The sequence below is a fragment of the Phoca vitulina genome, unplaced genomic scaffold (genome assembly GCF_004348235.1).
Source record: "Phoca vitulina isolate PV1807 unplaced genomic scaffold, GSC_HSeal_1.0 scaffold57, whole genome shotgun sequence".
In the NCBI taxonomy this organism is placed as follows: Eukaryota; Metazoa; Chordata; class Mammalia; order Carnivora; family Phocidae; genus Phoca; species Phoca vitulina.
Genome location: NW_022589760.1, coordinates 2,620,462 through 2,627,146, shown reverse-complemented (window position 1 = coordinate 2,627,146; position 6,685 = coordinate 2,620,462). Strand labels below are relative to the sequence as shown.

The 6,685-nt window shown below is 34.4% G+C and overlaps 1 non-coding gene across 1 annotated transcript; it reads left to right on the top strand.

Moving 5' to 3' along the window:
* The first annotated feature begins 648 nt into the window (after positions 1-648).
* On the top strand, positions 649-755 carry LOC116623177. The gene has a single exon (XR_004297687.1). It is a non-coding gene; the product is annotated as a U6 spliceosomal RNA (small nuclear RNA).
* The last annotated feature ends 5,930 nt before the right edge of the window (positions 756-6,685 follow it).

The window sequence follows — 6,685 nt, the reverse complement described above, 5'->3', positions numbered from 1 at the left end:
CTGATTCTTAGTCCAGCTAGAAGAACCTTTGAGGGGACAAGAATTCCAACTCCCTGACAAGCCATATTTGCTAATGTACTATGAGATTTTAAATGTCTCCAGAACTGGGACTTCCATCCACTCTTTCACCATCAATTAGAAATATGGAATTTTTACCTAAAATTAGATCCACACAAATTCACTCTTTTTCTTTCTTTCTTTCTTCCTTTCTTCCTTCCTTTCTTTCTTTCTTTCTTTCTTTCTTTCTTTCTTTCTTTCTTTCTTTCTTTTTCTTTCTTTCTTTCTTTCTTTCTTTTCTTTCTTTCTTTCTTTCTTTCTCTTTCTTTCTTTTTTTTCTTTCTTTCTTCTTTCTTTCTTTTGTTCTTTCTTTCTTCCTTCCTTCTGTTCTTTTTTTTTGAAACTTCCCTAACTGCTTTTATTTTCCCCTCCTTTATGGTTCTGTACCTTTCACAGATGTGATTAAAATGCCATGTCCTGACTTTTTATGCTTACTACTAGTAGTAATTCTCCAAAATTGCATGTTATTAGCACAGGTAGTACATTATACAGGTAAAAAGCCTAGGGTCCAAAATAAGACTGCCTGGATTTGAGTCCTGGCTCTGCCACACACATCACTGTCTCATTTTCCTCATCTGTAAAATGGGGACAGTGCTCACTTCAGCAGAACATATCCTAAAATTAGAATGATACAAAGAAGGTTAGCATGGCCCCTGCACAAAGATGACACACAAATTCGTGAAATGTTCCATATTTTTTGGACATTAAGGAGGGTACATGATGTAATGAGCACTGGGTATTATATAAGACTGATTAATCACTGAACTCTACCTCTGAAACTAATAATATACTATATATTAATTAATTGAATTTAAATTTTAAAAAATAAAATAAAATAAAATAAAATGGGGACAATCATAGCACATGTGTAACTCTTAGAAGACTAATTAGCACATGCATGCTCACACATTAATTTTAATTATGATCTCCAGAGTATAACAAAGAACATTTCTCAAAGGAAAACAGTTTATGGTATAAATATATATTAATTTTATATATGGTATAAACACAATCATATGTATAGATAAATATGGTCATTAAATTTTAGTAAAATCAGCTACAGATTATTTATATAATGCATTTTTCTACTACTCCTTATTAAAAAAAAATCCCAACCACTTCAAATTACCCTGGATATGGTATGGTAGAAGAGAAAGAGCAGGATTTTTTTTTTTACTTTTATTTTTTTTATTGTTTTGTTAATCCCCATACATTACATCATTAGTTTTAGATGTAGTGTTCCATGATTCATTGTTTGTGCATAACACCCAGTGCTCCATGCAGAAAGTGCCCTCCTCAATACCCATCACCAGGCTAACCCATCCTCCCACCCCCCTCCCCTCTAGAACCCTCAGTTTGTTTTTCAGAGTCCATCATCTCTCATGGTTCGTCTACCCCTCCGATTTCCCCCCCTTCATTCTTCCCCTCCTGCTATCTTCTTCTTCTTCTTTTTTTTTCTTAACATATATTGCATTATTTGTTTCAGAGGTACAGATCTGAGATTCAACAGTCTTGCACAATTCACAGCGAAAGAGCAGGATTTTTATCTAGAAAACCTATACAGGTTTCTCCCACTATTCAAAATTAGAGCATTCCTGTGAAACCTTTCATAAGCCAAAAGGTTTCATAAACCTTTTTATATCACATAAAGCGAAGAGTAGTCCCTGGTTTCCAAAAGTTTGCATTAAGCCACTTCATTTTTAAGAAAGACCTGCATTAATACCTGTTTTTGCTAACCAAAGTAAATCTGAGAGGATTTTCACTTTTACAGAAAAAAGCCGTTAGCATACTAATGTAGGTCTTTTGTAAAAGCAAAGATGGGTAATATTTGTACTCAAATTTTAGCTCTAACATTTACTTGCTGTGTGCCTGCATGCAAAATTCTTACCTCCCCGAGACTCATTCTCTTTGTAAAATAAGGATAATAATAGTACTCACTTCATAAGATTTTTGAGGTTTAAATAACTTTGGAAATACTCAATAATACACATTTTTATGTTAAATGTTCAAAAATATTCAGAACTCTGTGTAGTTGGACTTCCTGGTTTGATATTCATGATGGTTAATTTTATGTGTGAACTTGAAGGGTGTTTTTGGATGAGATTAATATTTAAATCAGTGGGCTTTGAGTAAGTAAATTGCCTTTCATAATGTTTATGGACCTCATCCAATCAGTTGAAAGCCTGAATAGAACAACAACAACAACAACAAAACCCCCCAGAGAAAGAAAGAATTCTCCAGAAGCTTGTTTTTGGACTTTATCTGCACCATGAGCTCTCCAGGGTCTCAGTACTGCCAGTCCACACTGCAGATTCGGACTAGCAAGCCATTGCAATTGCCTGAGCCAATTCCTTATAATAAATCTTTCCCCCAAAATATGCACATTCTATTGGTTTTGTTTCTCCACAGAACCCTGACTAACAGAATATCCCAGCTCTACAACTTACCGTGACTTTGTACAAATTACTTAACCACTCTTAGCCTTATTTCTTCATCTACAAAATGAAAATAACAATGCTTACCTAACTTGCTTGTTGTGAGAATTAACTGAGTTAAAATCTATAAAGTGGCTAGCCCACTATTTGGCACCTAGGAAGTTCTCAGGAAATGCTTCATGGAGTACCTGAAAGCAGGAGACACTATTTCCCCAGATAAGGATGTGGCTGTTTTCCATTATTTTGTTCAAGAACTAAAAGAACATGGGTTTATAAACAGTCTCTTTAAAGCAAAATACACGATCGCCAGGAAAAATTCTTTCAGAAAAGTGAGGTAGGTCCCAAAGATAAAAATTTGGTATATGAAAAATGTTTCACTATTTTCTCAGATGCAGCCATTTTCTCAGACCTACCAGAGCCACATCATGTGTGGTCAATGTAATCTTAGGGAACTGGAGCCATGAGAAAACTAAGCTAATATATGCTGCATCTTGTCTGCCCTATGTGGTCCCTACTTCAGGTAAGTTTCTATATCCTAAGTGTGTGTATCATCATTTTCTGAGAAGGCATTTATGTATCCCCATGACACCAATTTATTATTTTAAAAAAGAACATACCAAAAAAGATTTGTTTATTTTGTAGTCTAGTCCAGTCTATTACATCTTGCATTGCTAGTTTCAACCTACTCAATTAATTTTACAATTCATTGGTTGGTTGCCAACCAGAGTTTGAAAATCACTGCTCTTTACATTGTTTAATAAAAAAATGTGTTTCATTTTGCTACCCCTCCCTGCTGTATATTCTAGTCAAGGCTCCTTTTCCACATGGGAGGCCATTCATTCCTGCTGAAAAGCCACTCTTATTCACTTCCTTCCTGGCACCTTCTGCTCATTCTATGTACTCTTCCTGGTTGTTTATGCATGGTAATTGGCTCTGTTACACTTCAAGCATATGATTCCTAGAACAAAAATGCTATAAGTCAAGAAAAATGACCTTTTTTAAGTATAAGAAATGGTGACAAGTCCATAAATTTTGTTCCATTCTGGAGTGGAAAAACAAATACTATTAGTTTTTTATTGCCATGTAACAAATTGCCACAAAGTTAGTGGTTTTGAAAAAATACATTTCCATGGGCCAGGTGTCCAGAAACAGGTTAGTTGGGTCATCTGCTTAGCATCTCACCAGAGTGAAATCAAGGTGTTGGCTGGGGCTGTGATCTCATTTGGGGCTCAAGTTCCTACTCCAAGCTCATTGATTGTTGGCAGAGTTCAGGTTCCTTGTTGCTATGGCTATAGAACTCATGGTGGCTGGCTTCTTCAAGGTCTGCAGTAGGATATCTCTTCTCAGGAATGGCTTAGTCCCTTTTTGAAAAGCCCACAGGATCACACCACACCTACCCAGGATAATCTCCCTTGTGATTAGCTATAAGTCAACTGGTTAGTAACCTAATCATGATAGTGTTATCGCATTCACAGTTCCTGCTTATGCTCAAGGGGTATGGAAATCATAGAGGATATATATATCAAGTCTTAAGATTTATCTCAGAATTTAGTCTACCACACTAAACATCTCAGTTTTCCAAGATAAGTCCTGGGTTTAGCACCGAAAACCCCACATCCCAGGGAAGACCTTCAGTCACAGGCAAACTGGTATAGTTGGTCACATTATCCGCAGAACCTGGGCATGGAACTTGTTCCTGTTCTTCTCTGATACAATGTTTGTAAAGAACATTGAAATGTGTCGATAGTCAGATGCTCGAGTCAGTATCATAGAAACACTTGACCAAAACCCTATATTTTTCTTGGTCATATTCCACCTACCATACACACTAAACAATGTTTATAAATGAAATACTTTGGAGAGGGAAGGAATATCACATTTTCAGGGCTCCTTTTGGATATGCTATGTGTGTCAGTTAATAAATACAGAATTATCTCAGTGATGTGATATAAAACTTTTTTTTTCTAATTGTAGGCAACAAGAGGTAAAGTCAGCAGTATTTTTAGAACAACTCTAATTAATTTTAAAAATTACTAGTGTGCATAAATTTTATTTTTTTATCCCCCTGAATTTGTTTTACACACTCCTACCTAAATTCAACAAACAGATTATCTTAATAATATTGAAGAATTATAGAATAATAAATGTGGTACTGAGTAAACCATTAAATTATAGTTTATTATCACTTTTTTTATTTTCTTGGTCCTCACTTTTAAATATTATTAGGCAAGTAAAATCAAAAGGAAAATGGGACTTTCTGAGAAAAAGAAAACCTGAATTTTATATTTTGTTATGCATTTTGCTTTCTTCCCATGAGTGGGAAATTATTTTCCTAAATCAAAAACTGAAACCAAGATAATTGTTTTCTATTAATTTATTTCTACTTAACTTATTTTACAACATTTAAAAATAGAATACAAATTCCAAAGGGAAAAAAATCTAGAATATTTCTTCCCATAGTAGAATATAAGTTTTCAGCTTCTATAGGTTATTGGTTCCCTGGAGTTCTTGATATTGAAATGTGATACATTTGTATTACTGTTCTCTAATTGGAAAGATACATCAATGGCCATTGTTCTTTTTATTATTTGATTTTAGCTTGAACTTCTCCCTCTCTTTCTTCTGTCAGAACAAATTCAGGTGCATAAAAAGATAGTCCTCAGGTACCTAGTTATTATAAATGACTTCTCATTCTACTTTACATAGGTTTTACTATCAGCTCAAGAAATTTCTTTAAAGTATTAATGGACTTAAGCAATTCTACTCAAAATGACATTTGACTTTTTATTTAAGTTTCAGATGCTTTTCTTTTTCATATAAATATTCAGTGCCCGTGTCTCCTTCCATTTCTTTTCCAAAGGCTTACTTCAGTGTACATGTACATGTGTTCAGTATCATTTGTTGCTTCATGCCAAATATTTCTAATATAATGAGTTTATGTGTTGATTTGGGGGTTTTGGTTTTTTGGTTGGTTTTCCCCTGTATAAGAAGAATTTCTTTTGCTTTCTAGTTTGACCAGTAGACAAACACCAGTGAGATAATACTTCACTGTCCTGATGACTTGTCATCATAAGCAAGGAGGTTATTTCACCACCCCAAACTTGGGAGATCATTTTCCTCTTTCCATTTTCTAGAAGTTTAAGTTAATTTATTTTAAGAAGCACTCAGAAGGAAGGAGGGCAAGGATTTAATACACAACATGGAATTCTGCACTATATGCCTTACTATATCTTAGTAAAACATATTTTGACATAATTGGTGGTTCTGGAATTCTTCCCAGAAGCATAGAAGTGCCTACAATGGGGATAAAACTGAACTACCAACGCTAAATCTAGACACTCATTTCAGACTTTTAATTCTGCCATATGTAAATGTCTTTCCAGGCCTTAAAAATAAAGAAAAAAAGCTTCATTCAGAATGTTTAAGTATATCAAAGAGCACTGTTTCATGGTTACTGCCAATGTTCATTGTTAAACACAGAGGGCCTTGCAGGAAACACAGACTGCTTAGAAATAGAATATTCATCAAGTTATAATGGTTGATGATTATATTGCTACATTCCCAAGTTGTTTCCCAAATATATTGCAAAACAACACTTACGTGTTGGCATCATATCACCACAACTGGCCAAGAGTGTTTACTAGGAAAGTTTACTAGAAAGAAAATCAATGTTTACAAGGAAACAAAAAGAAATAGACAAAAAATAAAAAATAACACATCCAGTATTTGATAAACTCATGGAAAAGCCAAATGCTCCTGAAGTTGCCTTTTTTTGGTGTCAGTTGAGATTAAATTTCAACAACTTCAAATCTAAGGAATGTCGACAGTTGAGATTCCATTATTTTTGCAAGTAAGTCCACCATTTGTCAGTATTTTAACCTTAACAAATTGTGAAGAGTTGGTTCACTAAGTTTTTTCACTCCTTTATGAACCCTGTCCAAAAAGACTATTTAATGTTTTCATTTGGTGACATTAGCTGAACATTCCAGCACTTTTATATAGGCTTCTGCTTTCTGGCAGCTGATTAGACTTTGTTTGAATCATCCAGATATACTTAAGGGTATTTCTTCTCTACTGTGTTATCTAGCTAATCTATGTACACAACTTAGAAAGTTTCACTTGGCAATGAAAATTTCCAACACCTGGCTTCCAGAGAAATTATCAACTTATAAAACTGAAAACCTGATTGGACT